This window comes from Apium graveolens, chromosome 2, assembly GCF_009905375.1.
Source record: "Apium graveolens cultivar Ventura chromosome 2, ASM990537v1, whole genome shotgun sequence".
NCBI lineage: Eukaryota > Viridiplantae > Streptophyta > Magnoliopsida > Apiales > Apiaceae > Apium > Apium graveolens.
The window spans coordinates 89,854,873-89,873,580 of NC_133648.1; the positions used below are offsets into that span (position 1 = coordinate 89,854,873).

The 18,708-nt window shown below is 37.9% G+C and overlaps 1 non-coding gene across 1 annotated transcript; it reads right to left on the minus strand.

Moving 5' to 3' along the window:
* Positions 1–9,467: 9,467 nt before the first annotated feature.
* LOC141710344 (small nucleolar RNA R71) lies at positions 9,468–9,574 on the minus strand. Its single transcript, XR_012570870.1, has one exon. It is a non-coding gene; the product is annotated as a small nucleolar RNA R71 (small nucleolar RNA).
* Positions 9,575–18,708: the final 9,134 nt, after the last annotated feature.

Sequence of the window (18,708 nt, forward strand, 5' to 3'; positions counted from 1 at the left end):
GGCAAATTAGGGTTAGAATTTGATTAGGAGTGGGAATTGTGGCAAAGTATGGGGGTAAAATTGTGGGTTAGTGGTGATATGCTGCTGTGGTTTTTGTTTTGTGTTTTTGTGTTTTTTAATAAGCTGAAAAAGAATTTTTCAAAATTCAGGGGTGCAGGCGGGCGCCTGCCAGCGCGCGACCGCCTAATCCTAGCAGGCTGCCAACAATTTTCTGATTTTTTTGGGTTTTTGGATAAAGTACTAAATTCTAAGGTGACTTATGGTCTCATATCTTGGGTTGCCTCCCAAAAAGTGCTTCTTTTATGTCATTAGCTTGACGTAGAGTAATGCGATCAAGTTGACAATAAAACGGCACTAACCACTTCACGGTTTGTCGTATCCCCATAATGGTGCTTCAATCTCTGACCATTTACTTTGAATGCTTGGCCCAGATCGTTCTCAAAAATCTCCACCGCTCCATGTGGAAACACAGTTTTGACGATAAGTGGTCCAGACCACCTTGATTTCAACTTTCCAGATAAAAGTTGGAGACGAGAGTTGAATAGAAGAACTTGTTGTCCCGACATGAATGACTTAGGCGATAGCTTCCTGTCATGCCACCTTTTTACCTTTTCCTTGTATATTTTGTTGTTTTCGTATGCTTAAAGTCGAAATTTATCAAGTTCATTTAACTGAAGCATTCGCTTCTTCCCAGCTGCATCTAGATCAAGGTTTAACTTCTTCAATGCCCGATAAGCCTTATGCTCAAGCTCCGCAGGTAAATGACATCCCTTACCATAACCAAGTTGAAACGGGGACATCCCAAGTGGAGTCTTGTATGCTGTTCTATAAGCCCAAACAGCTTCATCGAGCTTCAAAGACCAATACTTCCTTGACGGACAAACGACTTTCTCTAGAATGCGCTTGATCTCTCTATTAGACACTTCAACTTGACCATTAGTTTACGGATGATAGGCAGTAGCAATACGATGATTCATATTGTAGCGTTGCATCATAGAAGTGAACTTACGATTGCAGAAATGCGACCCTTCATCACTTATGATAACTCGTGGCATTCCAAACCTTGTGAATATCTGCTTATGAAGAAAACTCCACACTACCTTTGCATCATTAGTCGGTAGAGCCTTGACTTCTACCCATTTCGAGACATAATCGACTGCCAGCAAGATGTACTGATTATTGCAGGACGAGATAAATGGTCCCATGAAATCGATTCCTCAAACATCGAAGATATCAACTTCAAGCATCACATTTAAAGGCATCTCATCCTTTCTGGTAAGATTCCCAACTCTTTGGCAACAATCACACCTTAAAACGAACTGATGTGCATCCTTAAACAACATAGGCCAGAAAAAACGTGCTTGAAGAATATGAGCTGCTGTCTTTTCACCACCATAATGTCCATCATAAACTGTGGAATGACAGTCTCGTAATATCCCTTCCGTCTCACGGAATGGGATACATCTCATGATTATCTGGTCAGCTCCTTGTCTAAATAAATATGGTTCATCCCACATGTACCACTTCACCTCATGCATAAACTTCTTCTTTTGAGCCGCATTCATATTAGGAGGCATTATATTGCTAACAAGATAGTTCGCAATGTCTGCGAACCATGGCTCTTCCTCTTGAATTGCGAATAACTGCTCATCCGGAAAAGATTCGTTGATCAATATCTTATCATGTAAATTAGAATTGGGATTCTCCAATCTAGAGAGATGGTTAGCTACTTGATTTTCAGTATCTTTTCGATCCTTGATCTCTAACTCGAATTCCTGTAGCAAGAGAGCCCAACAAATAAGTCTAGGTTTCGAATCCTTTTTTGAGACCAGATAGCGGATGGCAGCGTGATCAGTGAACACTGTCACCTTTGTCCCAAGTAGATAAGATCGAAATTTTTCGAAACAAAAAACTATAGCCAAGAGCTCCTTCTCAGTAGTGGTGTAGTTCAGTTGGGCTCCATTTAGCGTCTTACTAGCATAATAGACCACATGAAAGATATTATTCTTTCACTACCCAAGAACTGCTCCCACTGCATAATCACTTGCATCGCACATCATCTCAAAAGGTTCTCTCCAATCAGGTGCCGTAATAACTGGTGCGGTGATTAAACTCATCTTAAGAGTCTCGAATTCTGCCAAACATTCATCATCAAATTTGAAAGGCACATCTTTCTCGAGCAAGTTGCACAACGGCTTAGATATATTATAGAAGTCCTTGATGGAACGCCGATAAAAACCCGCATGACCAAGAAAGCTACGAATTCCTTTCACAAAAATAGGTGGCAGAAGATTTTCAATGATACCCACCTTGGCTTTATCCACCTCAAGACCTTTATTAGAGACCTTGTGCCCAAGAATGATGCTTTCTGCACCATGAAGTGACATTTTTCCCAATTGAGCACCAAATTGGTTTCCATACACCTTTTGAGCACCAAACGGAGATTATTCAAGCATTCATCATACGAATGTCCAAAGACGGAGAAGTCGTCCATGAACACTTCGACATTATTTCCAATCATATCAGAGAATATAGCCATTATGCATCTCTGAAAAGTGGCAGGTGCACCACATAAGCCAAAAGAGACTCTGCGAAAAGTAAACGTGCCAAATGGACAAGTGAAAGTAGTCTTCTCTTGATCTTCTGGTGCAATGCAAATCTGATTATATCCCGAATAGCCGTCCAGAAGACAATAATACTCATGACCAGCCAACCTGTCAAGCATTTGATCAATGAATGGAAGAGGGAAGTGATCCTTCCTCGTGGCTTTTTTCAACTTTCTATAGTCCATGCATACCCTCCATCCTGTGACTGTTCGAGTGGGGATGAGCTCATTCTTTTCATTTGCTACCACAGTAATACCTTCTTGCTTAGGTACACATTGCTCGGGGCTCACCCAAGAACTGTCAGAAATAGGATATATGATTCCTGCATCCAGCCACTTTAGAATTTCTTTCTTCACCACTTCTTTCATGATAGGATTAAGCCTTTTCTGTTGCTCAATAGTCGGCTTACTACCTTCCTCTAGCAGAATTTTATGCATGCAGTACGAAGGGTTGATCCCTTATATATCTGCTATAGTCCATCCGATGGCCGATTTGAATTCTCTCAGAATCCTCAAGAGCTTGTCCTCATCACTACCTGAAAGGTCAGATGCAATAATAACAGGCAAAGTAGATGCATCACCTAAAAAAGCGTACCTCAAGTGTTCAGGCAATGGTTTAAGCTCCAAAGTAGGTGCTTCCTCAATAGATGGTTTGAGCTTTCCCTCAGCATTCTTGAGATCAGTATTTCCCAGAGATTCAAATGGCATGTCTAGCTTTCGTTTCCAAGGAGAAACATTCAGATATTGTAACTGCTCATTGCCTTCATCATCTTCAATGTCGAAATCCCCCAATAAGGCTTTTTCTGAGGTATCAGACCTTAGCACATGATCAAGTTCTGAAGTAACTGCATAATCGACCAAATCGACCTTGAAGCACTCCTCATCTTCTGTAGGGAATTTCATCGCATTGAATATATTGAATATCACATCTTGATCTTGCACCCTCATAGTGAGTTCACCATAGTACGGTGTGTCGCCAAGAAAGTTCTTCCCAAGTTTATGGGAATCTTCTTATCTTCCTCGAAATCCAGAATGACAAAATCTGCAGGAATGATGAACTTGTCCACCTTTACTAGCACGTCCTCCACGATGCCTCGTGGGTATGTAATCGAACTATCAGCCAATTGTAGAGACATGTAGGTGGGCTTCGGATCAGGAAAATTTAACTTTTTGAAGATAAACAACGACATCATATTGATGATTGCTCCCAAATTGTAAAGGCACTTGTCAAATAAAAACTTTCCAATGGTGCAAGGAATGGTGTAACTACCTGATCCTTAAGTTTTGGAGGTAACTTTTGCTGCAGCATGGCACTGCACTCTTCCGTCAGAGCAACGATATCTAGATCATCCATTTTCACCTTCCTTGATAGAATACCTTTCATGAATTTCGCATAACTAGGCATTTGTTCCAGAGCATCAGCGAAAGGTATGTTGATGTGAAGTTTCTTGAACACCTCCAGAAATTAACCAAATTGCTTGTCCAGCTTTTGTTTTTGCAATCGCTTAGGAAAAGGTGGTGAAGGATAGAGCTGTTTCTCCCCTATATTACCCTCAGGCAGAGTGTGTTCAACAGTAGTCTTCCTTGGTTCCCCCTCTTTCTCTTTTTGCTTTTCTTCTTCATCCTTAACTTCAACTTCTACCTCTTTTTCTTTTTCAGCATCAACAACTTTTCCAGACCTTAAGGTGACAGCTTTGACTTACTCTTTAGCTTCCTTCCTGCCTGGAACTTCAGTATCGCTGGGAAGTGTTCCTGGTTGACGATTGAGCAAGGCATTGGCTATTTGTCCAATTTGATTTTCCAAGGTCTTGATAAAAACAACCTGACTTTTGCACAATAGCTTTAACTCCTCAAAATCAGCACTAGAAGGTGGAGCAGCACCTCCTTGTTGAGGATATGATTGCCTTTGAGCAAATTGTTGATGTTGCTGAAATCCAGGTGGATTAAACTATTTACTTGCAGCTTGCTGACATGGTTATGGAACAGCATTCTGATTATTGCTCCAGCTGAAATTGGGATGATTTATGTTATTAGGATGATAAGTAGCAGGCACAGGCTGCTGCGGTCGCTGAAAATTATTCATATACTGAATAGATTCATTAAAAAGAGAACACTGATCCATAGCATGGGAGCCTGCACAAAGATCACAGACACTAGCTATTTGATTTACTCCATAGTTGGCTAAAAAATCGACCTTCATAGACAACGCCTGAAGCTGCGCTGCAATAGCTGTAGCTACATCAACTTCCAGAATACCTACTACCTTCCCAGGAATCATCCTTTGAGTTGGGTTTTGATACTCATTTGCATCCATAGTTTCAATGAGATTATAGGCCTCGGTATAGCTTTTGGCCCACAAGGCACCTCCAGAAGCTGCATCGAGCATGGGCCTAGATTGGGCCCCCAAACCATTGTAGAAACCAGTGATCACCATGCAGTCAGACATACCATGATGTGGACACTTTCTCAACATCTCCTTGTAGCGCTCCCAAGCTTTGCACATAGATTCTCCTTGTTGCTGTGCAATCTGAGTAAGAGCACTCCTCATAGCTGCAGTCTTGGCCATTGGATAGAACTTCACCAGAAACTTTTACGTAAGATCTTCCCAAGTAGTGATGGACCCAGCTGGTAAAGAATGTAACCAGTCCTTAGCTTTGTCCCTCAAAGAGAATGGGAAAAGCATCAGCTTGATAGCCTCATCAGTAACACCATTATATTTGAAAGTACTACAGATCTCGACAAAATTCCTGATATACATGTTAGGATCTTCAGTCGCATCACCTTCGAAAGAAACATAATTCTGCACCATCTGAATAGTGCCCGGCTTGATTTCAAAAGTATTGGCCTGAATAGCCGGATGAATGATGCTTGACTAAATGTCATCAATTTTAGGCCGAGAAAAGCCATAAGAGCTGGATCAGCTTGAACTATACGATCACCCATTGTTTCAGGTTCTTTATTTTCACTCTCTTTATCCGAATCTTCAAAAACTATCTTCTCCGGAAAGTCAAGAGATGTATCTGTCTCCTCAGCTTTATCTATATTCCTCTAGCGAGTGCGAGAACGTGTTTGCATAAATGCTCGCTAGAGTACCTGAAACACAACCGAAAGAAGTAAGTAACAAGTCTTAATCAATGAATCCTAATGACCACTGATGGCAAGTACATAAACTAAACAAATTAACACCGAGTCCCCGACAGCAGCGCCAAAAACTTGTTAGGTATAAAGCATGCGCTAAATAAATCATGCAAGTATACGCATTCACAAGTAATATAGAATGATTTCTAGTTCGTTTCCACAGAGACTCTGATTAATTATATCTAATTAACACTTACTCACCAATGTATGATTACTCTTCAATGTCAAGACAATAACAATTAAGGTTGATTAACTAATATTAACTACGGGAATTAAATACTTGAATTAACAATATTAAACACACATAAGATCATAACTTCATTACTACTACATTCAATAGTCATTGTTATTACCCTTAGCATGTAATGGTGATGATATTAATCGAACAACACAAAACTGATAAACGACAACTTTCATTGTATGAATACCTAACTACCAAGCATCCACAATTAAGATAGAAGTTGAATAGGCATCAATTATGTTGAGACCCTATATGTCTACAGAATTTGACAACATAAAGATTTAAGCACAAGTTATTCATGATGATTACACAGGGCAAGTAAAACGGTTAGAGTTGCCCACTAATCATGCATACAATACATGAACCCGTGCTAGCATAGCAAGTTCTAAATCTCAAGATTCACTGTCGCTTCACAAGAGATTAACAGGTTATCTTACATGTTCGCGACGCACATAAGACGAATAAGCACAACCTATGCTAGATATCATACAATCACCACATACCAAGGTATTAAACAATTAACTAAAGAAATCCATAGTAAATCCGCTATGATTTCATGATCACGATTAGACCATGATAGAACTCATCATCACCATGGGTTCATATGAAAGCATGATAAAAACACAACGATATAAACTAATAAGTATACTTAATAAATAATGATGTACATCACAAGTGTAATAAGGTTCAAAGCATAAAGAAAACTAGCATCCACTGTTACAATGAATTAAAAAAATCACAAGATAAACGTCTCTCCTTCATTATTGTGTGCTAAAACGGACTTCTTAATCTTCTTGCCTTCGCTCTCGATTATCTTCTATGAAGAAAACGTCTTGCCAAAAGGTTTATATAATAACCCAAAAGAACCAGTGCTAACAGAAGCCCAATTGAACTCTAATTAATAAAATCCAGATTCTAAAAATCCGCACCCAGGCGGCCGCCTCCTTCTTCCAGGAGGGAGTCTGCTACCAGGCGGTCGCCTGCTCCCATCAGGCGGGCGCCTGCATCACTTCTGGAAAAAATATTATTTTACTTCTATTTTTGCTGAATTCTTCGCACATCAACCTGGGACTGGTTCCAAGCACTTCCTTAGGCTTATTTTAATGAAATCCACCTATCTAAGCAAGTTATACCCTGAAATGCAAAAACACTCAAAAACACGTCAAATACACAAAATACTTGTGTTCAAGACACCAATTCAAGCATAAACTTTCTGTTGATGTGTTCTTTTGTTCCAGGTGAACTGGGAGTGTCAGCATAAACTTTCTGTTAGACTCTCGTATAGGGTAAACTTTCCCTTGCAGCTTTAATTCACTTAACAGTCTTGTATATCTCTCAAAGAGTGAAGATAGTGCTTCTCCGGGTTGAAGTTTGAATGCCTCATACTGAGTCGTCAGAATATCCATCCTGTTTTCTTTGACTTCTTCTGTTCCTTCCATCAAAAGCTCAATGGTATCCCACATATCTTTTGCACTGTTACATCCTAGAAGTTGATGACTCATATCATTATCGGTCAATTCCACAAATATTAGTTGAAGGATTGTGTCCAGATTTATCAACTCCTTATCGGTTTCCGTATATTTAGACGGATCCCTGGGAGTGGATGAGGAAGGAATTCTCACACCAGTTGTGGTTGTGGATTCAACAACTACTTCCATCGGAACATAAGGTCCACTCAGTAATATCCCAATATAAAGTGGATTCGAAGCTTTCATAAACAGTATCATCTTTTTCTTCCATAGGTTGTAATTATCTCTATCGAATGGGGGAACCTTTATACTTATAATTCTTTGGTTGTTCATCATCTTGGCGGAATTAAATTATTTAAAGTTCAAAAATTTCAATAAATGAGAATTTTTGAAAATTAAAAAATTTAAGAATTTCCAAGAACTTGTTTCTTTCTCCGGATCTTGATTTGTATGTCAATCAACAAGCTCTGATGCCAATTGTTAGTCCCAAAGTATCGTAGAAGGGGGGGGTTGAATACGATACCTACAATCTATTTCAATTCATTTCAAGTTCTTCGTTAAAAGTACGGAATCAAAATGAACACAAAACAATTCGAGGAATATATTGTTTTATTAATATAAACCTTGAGGTTGCTACAATCTAATCAATGTATTGATTAGCTACAATAAATTCAGCAGCTTAATAATATGTTTACAAGGATAATAAATGTGAAGCTTTAATGGAGCTCTCATAAACATAATTGTGTTGCTGGAGAAGATAACTAACTGAATGAATACATTCAATTTGCTTCTTGTAGTCTTTCAAATTCAATGGACAGGTGTCCTATTTTTGTCCACACATTTCATTAACTTTGCTGCATTTGAAATCAATGAACAACACATCTATGGCAACTGAGCTCTGTGGTGACCAGTGTGGCTTCTTTGTGGAGACAGCTCTGTGGCGACAGCTCTGTGGTGACATATCTGTGGCGATAAAGTTCTCGTGTCTCTGTGGTGACAGCTCTGTAGAGACAGAGTTCTATGGCGACTGAGCTCCTATGGCGACCATATAGAGTCTTTCTGTGCCAACCCTATGGCGACCAGATAGACTTAGTCTATTTCTGTGGTGACTAGGACTCCTATGGCGATCAGATAGAGAGAGCTGTCATGATTTAGAGTATTTTTGCTCTTTGTCAAATAATTCTTCAATGTATAAATTATTTCCTTCTATAATTGAATCAAAATACTTTCTTGAATACTGATGTTTGGTGCACTGGTCTGGTTCATAAACAGCTAGTATTGAGAGGATCCTAATTCAATTTGTCTTGCGTTTCTGAGTTGATACAGATTGGTGTTAATCCATTGCTTCTTTCACTGAACCCTTCATCTGTAACACTTGAAATCAATACATGTAACTGATGCTTAAAGTCCCTTGATGTCTTATTCTTCATGGTTGATTGAATATGACAATGAACTTCTTCCCATGATCTGTTAGAGGACTTAAAGAGTCAACTACATCATTTGGTTCTTTGTGTTTATCCTGTCTTCATCTATAGGGTTCCTGTGCTTCACAGTTTAATATTGTTTATCTGTTTCAGTTTTCATGTTGAGTTATAAATCCTTGATTACATGTTATATTACATTATACTTTACATTGTCTATTCAGCTTCTATCTTTTTTGTGGATGTCTAATAGTAGGGTATTCGTACAACGAAAGTTGGCGTTTACTAGTTTCGTGTTATCTAACACTTTTGAAATCAAGGCTAGTACGATTCAGATGGTGCAGAACTCGGTTCAGTTTGGGTGTTCTCCGACGGAAGATCCCAACATGCATATTAGAGATTTCAACGAGATCTGCGACACTTTCAAATTCAAAAAAGTGTCTAAAGATGCTATAAAGCTAAGGTTTTTCCCATTCTCTCTGAGGGATAAAGCTAAGTGTTGGTTGCATTCTCTACCTCTAGGATCTATCACTAAATGGGAGGATCTTTCTCAAAAGTTTCTTACTAAGTTCTTTCTTATGGTGAAGACTGCTGCAATCAGGAATGCTCTTACTCAATTTGCGCAGCAATCAGTAGAGTCTTTGTGTGAAGCTTGGGATCATTATAAGGAAATGCTTAGAAAGTATCCTCATCATGGAATGTGATAGGTAATGAATCACACACAGGGGGGTGAATGTATTTTTCTGATTTTAGGCTTTTCTTGAAAGTTAATGGTTGAACAAAGTAAATTAAATCTTGTATAGAAAAGGGTTCATACAGAATTTAAACTTGCAGAAAATAAAGAACACAAATCTTCAAAACTCACTTAATTTTTATATTAAAAATTAAGACTGTTTTGCTACAAAATTTCTAAGTTCTTTGATGTTAAAGAGCTCAGCTTCTTCTTGAGAGTGATACAAGAGATTTAATCTAAATTATTACTTCTAACTAGAGGACCAGTGTTAACTTTATAACTCAGTTAACTGTTGGTTTACACAGTGGATAATAAACATGCTATTCACTTTTCTAAACTGTCACTTGGCATTTCTATTTATAGAAAAGCAAATCTTCCATTTCTGGATTAACATATCTTTAGCATCCCGTGTTTACTTTAATCTTACTCTGTTAGTTAATATTTGCCATTGATCTTGCACACTCTTCAAGCTGCTTTTTATAGACTTGTCAATCCAGCTGTTGGATTGTTTGTTGATTGTTTATCTTGGATATTGAACTGATCTGCAATTTTGTACTTTGAGACTGTACTTCGAGATCTCCAGTTTGAATTAATAGAACACTTGACATCTCGATAAGTACATAGGCTTATCGAGATCTCTAGCATTCCATATTGAGTTTGACTTGTAGAGGTCTTCAGCTTGTCGAGATCTCTAGTCTTCACATCTTCACTATAACTTATTGATAACTCTGAGTTCTCTACTGAAGGAATGACTTGTCGATATCTCCAATCTTCAGTTCTTTAAAATTGGCTTGTCGATATCTTCTTGAGGTCTCGAGTAGCTTTCCTGACTTCTCCACTCCCGGTGGTTATTGCTCATCAGTCGAGTAGATATATAGCTCATCCGTCGAGTAGATATATAGCTCATCCGTCGAGTAGATATTGCTCATCCGTCGAGTAGATATTGCTCATCCATCGAGTAGATATTGCTTATCCACTCTCTAGAGTTCTCGAATGACTTCTCTATAACATTATATCTATGACTTGTAGAGATCTCTACTTAGAATATTTTTCTCCAAACAGATTTATTCAACTCCAAGCTTCTTCAAAATTCTTCTGAGGCATGATCTTATTGATCTTCTTCCAGATATAATCCTTAGGCTTGATATTGTTTTAGGAAAAAGACTCCAGTCTGCTCCTTTGTATTTTTATAGACTTTAAGTGTTACAAGTACAAAATACAAATTAAGATAACAACACAACTTACTTAGGGTTGATAAATTATCTTAGTCTTGTTAAAGTACAGGCATGTCTTTTACAACAATCTCCCCCAATTTCTGAGAAGATTGCTTCACACAAATTCATGCATGTTAACAAGACTAACCCAAGTTTAAAACTGATGGAAGATAAAATTAAAACATAAAGCTTGATAGAATTACAGCTTGTGCAACATGAGATTCACCAGGTTTCATGATTACAAGAATTAGGTAAAGACATTTTTTACATCTGCTTCTTCTCTAAATTTATCATTCAAATGATCAAGAATTTCAAGTTCTTCTATGATGAGTGTTCCACTTAGAGCTTTCACAAGTTTTTGCCTTGCTGTCTTAAGGTAACCCTGGTCCAGATACTCTAGGCTGAATCTTGAGAATCCACCAACTTTGATGTTTAGAAATCTACCATCTTTAGAAATTCTACTCATTCCTTTTGCTTTCAATTCTTCTGATCTTTTTATAAACATACCTATTTCTTCATCACGTCTCCTTCTTCTTTCTTCAGCTTTATCTCTTTTCTTTGTTTCCTCCCTTTCAATCAACCATTCAGCCAGAGATGATCTCCATGTTCTTGTAAAAGTGTCCTTGCCTTTTAACAAACTTAACACTCTCTTAATTTCTGCAGAAGTCAAAGAATCCATTAACTTTTTGTCAAGAAGAGTGAATGTACCATCCTTAAAATAGACTCTAACTTATCTCAGGAATACAACCAAGATTTTAACAATTTCGTCAGTTGGATGTTGGAAATGGTCTTCATCTGAGGTGCACCAATTTAGAGGTAGAAAGTCAGATTCCTTAAAGCAATTACAGATGACCCTTTCAGTGACTTCCACTTCCTTTATAGGCTTAACTTTCATAGGCTTTCTCCCAACATATTTGAGCTTGAATTTTAGTGAAGGTTTGGCTAAAGGTAGGGTTGTCATTTTCTTGAGATTTGTGAGGCTTGAGGTGATTGGAATTTTTAGGAAGGAGTTGGCAGTTTGTCTGTCAAGAACTTTTGGCTTAGATGTTTGGGAAGGTTTGATGTTAGAGATAGCTGATGTTGTGGGTTGAGCTAAGGTTTGAGATGGTTGTATTTGGATTTTTAGGGTTGTTTGAGTTCCTGAATCATCATGAGGTTTTCTGCTCTTCCTCTCCCCTCTTCTCTTCTTCTCTTCATCTTTCTTGTCATCCTCCTTCTTCTTCTCTCCACCCTTGCTACTAGATGGCTTACTAGACTGACTCGAATTTGAGCCAGAAGGATTCTGATCACTCTTCTTGTGCTCATCATCATCCAAGTCATCATTGTTAAACTGAGTTTTGGGCAAGTTGACTTCTGTATTGTCCAGATATTTCCTTAGTAGCTTTATCATTTCCAAATCATCATGGTTCTTGTTTTTCTTAGCTTTTAATCTAGTTCCTAGGATCATGATAAGCTTCTCATTCCTCCTGACACATTGTTTAGGGATATTGAAAAATCTGAATTGTTTGGTAGTTGGACAGATGTATGCTATACCCTTGCTTGGCTGTAGATATGCTTCAGGAAAGGCAGCTACATGAGCATCTTTGAGTGCAGTTAGCAGCTTGATATCTTCACGAGTTATAGCTCTAACATTGTTGATGAAGATATCTAACTCAGATTCCCTCCTTGAGACAAGGTAATTGAGAGACACCTGCATACATCTGTTTGTCCCTGAGTCATTTGCATTAACCACTATCCTATCTTCCAGAAAGTTGTCCTTGTTGACCTTGATCACTCTTATAAAATTGATTGTCTTATCCAGGGCCTTTTTATATGTGAAGTGATTGTTTTTGAGAGAAGCTTTTAAGGCATTCAGTAGTTCTTCAAACTCTCTGCTCAAACTAGGTCCTTCAGCAGACCTAATAAGTCTCTCCTTGTCAAGATCAACTTCTTTAGCTTTCTTACCAGCGCCCTGAACTTGATGTTGAGATAACCTTGATTGTGCCAACTTGGCCTCTATCTCCCCCTTAGTCTTGTTGGCAGGCATGAGAAGGGGAGTAGAAATTTCAGGCCTTACTTGTTTAGGCAAAGAAGGTAGTGGTATGTTGAGTTTACCCATGATGGCTCCTAAAGCTATAGAATTCTGCATTTGAAGATGCTTATGGGAATCCACCAGAGTTTGGTTATATGTTTGTTGGCTTTTGAAGAGAGATGTCAAAGCCTCAACTTGTGCAGTGAGAGAGGAGTTGGAGTCTTGCAATACTGTGACTTGACCCAGTAGAGACTGAATTTGCAGATTTGTTGAAGTGGATCCAGGCTGATAAGAGCTTCTAGATGTGCCAAAGTGTTCTTCTATAGCCTCTTTAATCCCTTTCATTAGCAAAGCTGAGGGCTTAAATCTGCTCTGGTGAAGTTGATCCAGCTGAACCTTGGTCTCATTTGAATGAGTAATTTGTTTCTGGATCATTTCATGGAGATTGGTGAACGATTGTTTGAGGTTTTTGACTTCCTTCTCAATGGAGGCAAGATCCATCCTGGTCATTTGCTCAGAAAAATTTTTGAATTTAGAAGAGATCTGCTCTTGAGATGGTATGATCTTGTCCATTTTCTCATTCACCAGTTTCCTGATTTTGTCTTCATGGCCAATAAGTTTGATTTCAAGAGCCTTACCAAATAGATGAAATGCTTTGAGCTGAGCTTTGTATACATCTGTAATGGCATCATAGACGGCTTCTGGATTCAAGTCTCTTGCATTACTGCTCAGAATATTAACATATTCTTCTCGAAATCTTGCCAGAACTTGATTCATCTCTAAGGCAAAGTCATCAGACAACCATGCATCCACATTCCCATCTGGCTCAGCATCATTGACAATTTTCTCTTTTTGCTCCTCAACCTCTTCATTATAAGCAAACATGATAGCTTGATAGTCTTGGTTGCTCATGTCTGAACTTAGAAGATGCTGTGAGATGTTGGCCAGTCCAGAGATCTGCTCTACTAGTAGATCATCTACAGAAGTTGGTTGAGAGACAAATTCTTGTAGCCACTGAGAGAGTATGTGAGGTTGTTGAGGTTGAGAGGTGGATGGTTCATCAGAAACTCCTGTGACTAAGATCACCGTTTGACTCACAGATTGCTCTGTGGTTTTGACAGTGTGTTGTCCTCCACTTGTAGTGGGAACTTCCAATTGAATTAGAGGGGATTTGACTGGGTTACTATCATGTACACCAGTCTCAAACCCTTGTGTATCTTGCAACACACTGGCACTTGAATGTGCTATGCATGCCTCCCCTATGACAGGATCATGGACAATTGTACTCCTAGCTTCAACTGCAGAGACAATTTTTGCTAGGGTTGTGAGGGGAGTTGTTCATACATGAGGAACCTCCAATTGAATTGAAGAGGATTTAGATAGCTCCCCCTCAGGAGTACTACCCTCAAACCTTTCAGTCTGTGAAGACTATTTTGTACATTAAGGTGCATTAGTGGTATGCATGGGGTCTTCAGTAAAGACTGATGAATCCCCATATTTGTGATGGTGTCATCAAGGTCTACCCCAACATGTAGCCTCTCACCATCTAAATGAGGTGTATGGGTGGTGAGTAAAGCTTCTTGAGCTAGGTCACTTGATTTTTGGTGTACTTGAGAAATGGATTCAAGTGGAATTAGAATAGAAGAAATATTAGATAGAAGAAATTATTGCCCAGTTGTGAGTATTGGCAGCTCCCCCTGAATAGATGAGGGAGCTTCAAGGGATGTGCTATCGCAGTGTGTGCCTTCCTTATTTCTCCTACCATACACTTGAATTACTTCTTGTGCAGGCTGTGCAGACTCACTCTTGGTTGTTTTTACAACTGAATCCTGTTGGGAGGATGTAGAGGATAATAGAGTGGTCAGCTCAGTTTGTTTACTTCTTTTGGATCTTTTGACCAGAGGTGGTTCTCTTTCAGCTCTCTCCTCACCACTCCCAGTTATCACAACTAGGTTTATCCCCTTTCTCTTCTTTTTACTGACTTCACCCTTTTGAGAAGATGAGGTAGTTGGTTTCCTAGCTTCTAAAGGTTGTGAAAGAATGGTTGCAGCTTGGGAAGATCCCTGTTGGTGATCTTGTGTTTGTACTTCCACAGGTTCAGGAATCTTAGTTGTACTAGATTGTGCATTAGATCTCATATCAGGCATAGGATAAGAATAAGTCCTAAATATCTTCAACATAAATGGAGTGATTTTCAGACTTACATTGACCTTATTTTTTGTAGTAAGTGAGCCAAATATTATTTTGGACACTTGCTTACAATTGTCTATTTTAGTACTATCTATACCATTCAACAGATGTATGTCAGCTACTAATTATTTAAAGTGGACATAATAAATCTAGGAAAGAAAATTTCGTTACCTCTAGCTGTCAGAGGCATAACCAGCCTGGTTGCAAGTTCTTCCAGGATCAACAGACCAACATTCAGGTGTATGTTGTGGGCAATTGAATACACCATCTTTTGCACAACACTTCAGATATTGTCATATCCTGTTTTTCTGCAAGTAAAGGCCCTTACTGCAGAGTCAAAGATGAATGACCACTCCTTCCTTAGATTGGTTCTGTTTAAGCTTGACAGGTTGATTCTCCCATCATAATTGATGAAGTCCATGAACTCAGTCAGCTCATTAGGAGTTGGTACATCCACCAGATTCTCAGTTGGCAGCAAGGCTCTATTCACATCTTGGTCATTGAATTCTATTCGTTGGCCTCCAATTGTGCATGTCACCACCAAAGAAAGAGATTTATTGTTAACATCAGTCCTCACTACAGCTGTAGTCCAGAATTCATGCAACACGTTTAGATACAGTACTGGATTTGCAGTCAAAGCACCTGTAAGATAGGATTCAGACAGTAGCTTCACAAACCCCTTGAAACTATCAGGAGCTTGGTTCGCATCAGTGAAATCAAGATAGTTGGTTCCTTTCTCTGGGATAAATGTCCCAACAACATTTTGGGCCATTGTTGATTGATGAAGAAAAATTTATGAGAAGGAATGAAAAATGAGAGAGAAAACGGTTTCGGATTGAAAGCTAGGTCACTTTAGATCTCGAAAGTTTTAAGTAAGAGTATGTATCGAGAAGTATGGGTATTTATAGTAAAAGTAGATGACTTGTCGAGAAGTCATTTTGAGAAGTCATTTTGAGAAGTAAAGTACATATCGAGAAGTCATTTTAAATTACTCTTATAGAGAACTAAAAAAAATGACTCATCAAAATGTCAAATAAATACCCAGTTTGTCCAAAAAGTGGACTGAATTAATTTTAACTTTTATTTGAATAAATTCAAAATAAAATTAGAATAAATTTTCCAAAGGTATTTTACCAAAATAATTTATCAATTTAAATTATCTCAGTTCTGAGATATTGATAAGTCAAAAAATTGTACTTGTAGAGAACTCTGTGAATGATAACTACTAGAGAACTCTACAAGGACTTATCGATAAGTCATTTTAAGCCTATCAAGAAGTCACTCGAGAAGTCAGTAAATTGACTTATCGAGGACTCACTCGAGAAGTCCTAAAATGACTTATCAAGAAGTCAATTTATACTTATCGAGAACTCAGTTCTCTAAATACTTTTGGTTATTTTTAATTCTGCCTTGTGTTAATTTTACATATTAAGAATGTAAATTAACAACTGAGCAGCTTACTTAGAATTTGAAAAATTCCAAGTTAATTGAATTTGAAAAACAAATATACAGAGATTTCTGAAATATTTATAATTCATATTTCTGTTAATTTCCAATTTAATCAAATTAATTTTGATTTACTGGAGATTAATCTGCTGCAAAACATTAGCTGAGTTCTTGCCTTAGGATGAAGAATTAAGCAATCCAATTTCACTTATAAATCTAGTAAAAGTTGCTTCATCCAAAGGTTTAGTAAAAATGTCAGCCAATTATTTTTCTGCTAGTACAAAAATGAGATTGATGCTATATCAGGATACAGGTCTTTGAAAGACAAAATTGACATCTTCCACTGGAACTCTTTTTGTTAACCCTCCATCCAACAAAATCTGTATCTATGAGTCCAACAGCTCCAAAACTGATTCCCTTGGGATACCATAATCCCAAGTTGAGCTTCCTTCTAGTATCTGAAGATCCTCTTTCTCCCCCTGAGGTTGTGCAATCAAACTTAGATGTATGAGATGAGCTTCTATTTCCATGATTCTCTTGTTGAGTAGTTTCTTCATTTCCTTAGTCTGACAGACTTCACAAACTTCAACTTGAGCAAGCTCAATCTTAGGCATGTCTCTTACGAACTCCTTTTTGACAAGGTGTTAATTTTCTTGAAAGTCAAGTGAGACAGACTTTTAAGCCAGAGCTTGTTTATTTCTCCTGATACCTTGGTGTATAAGCAACAAATACCATCCTTATTTGTTGAGTCAAAATCTTCAACAAACAAGCTTCCTTTCTTTGCTCCTTTCAGAGCAACTTCACTGGTTTTCTTGCTGATAACAGTGAATTCTTCTTGTTGAATAAGACTTGAGACCATTGTCTACAATATGCTAATTTTGAAAAGATTCACTTCAAGATCAGCTACCAGTGCTACATCATTTAAAGATAATATTTTCAGAATAATCTTGCCATATCCTATTTTGAATCATTTGTTGTTGTCTCCAAAGGTCACCCATGGTCCAGCTTTCTCCTCAAACTGTGATAGCAGGGCTTTACCACCAGTAATATGCCTGGAACATCCAATGTCTATGATCCATATGACTTTCTTCACTTTCCCTGCACAGAATGAGTCTTAAGTGTGTTTGGAAACCCAACCAGTGTTGGGTAGTTTCTTATTGGTAACTTGTCCAGTAGAAGTAGAATGAGTAATTTTAGAATAAACAAAATTCAGTGATTATTGTGCATGTTTTCCTTCTGATGTAGACTCATTTCTTGATTCTTTAAGGTCTACTCCCAGTTTGTGGCAACTCTTCATTACCTTCATGTTGCAAGGAATGCAGTCAAATTTGTCACAGAATTAATAGGGATCATTAGAATTTGCTTTATTGTATATGCAAGTTCCTTCAGCTGGCTTGCTAATAACCTTTTTACAAAGGCGAGTTAGATGATTTGAAGAGCCACATTTTTCACACTTCTTTCTAGGAGCATTTGTAACATAAGCAAAATTATTGCTTTTGTTTATCCCTATTTTCCCATTTCTATTTTTTTTTCTCTTTCTTGCATCTTTAGTTTCGGTTTCTTGAACAGGAGTCTTGGGACTTTATTTGTTCATGAGTTTCTCTTCAGTATTGGAAGACTGAACTGATTCTTCAGTTTTCTTTACTTTATCTTCATCATCAATTTCTTGCTTGATACTCAATTCTTTTTCACTAAAGTTGACTACACATGCTTTGAATATAGGTGCATTAACCTCTTTTAAAAAGGTTGGAGCATTCTCAGTCTTCTTGGCTTTCCCTTTGTCACCTACAGTTTTCTTTTTGTCACTCATGTCATCATAGTCAAAGCCAATAGCAATGTTTGCACATGGCTTATTCTTCCCATTATACTGTTCAACCAGATCAGATGCATTTCTGAAATATTTCATCTTTACTTCATTCTTTTCTAGCTTCTCCCTTAATATTACTTCAATTTCATTTGCACACTTGAGCTTGTTCTTAAGATAAGCATTTTCTTATTTTAAAGCTTCAAGATCAACTATCAATAATTCAGTTTCTTTCTTCTCACTCTCGAGCTTCTTATTTATCTTTGTTAATCTGCTAACTTCTTCATTAGCAGCAACCATGCTTGTGTGAATGTGAAACATATCTGTGCTCATCTTTTCAACAGTTTCCTTGTATTGATTCACGTTTAAATCAATAGTGGTAAGAGTTGGTGTATGTGCTTTTGATGAGGATGATTCGCCTTGCTCCAAAGCCATT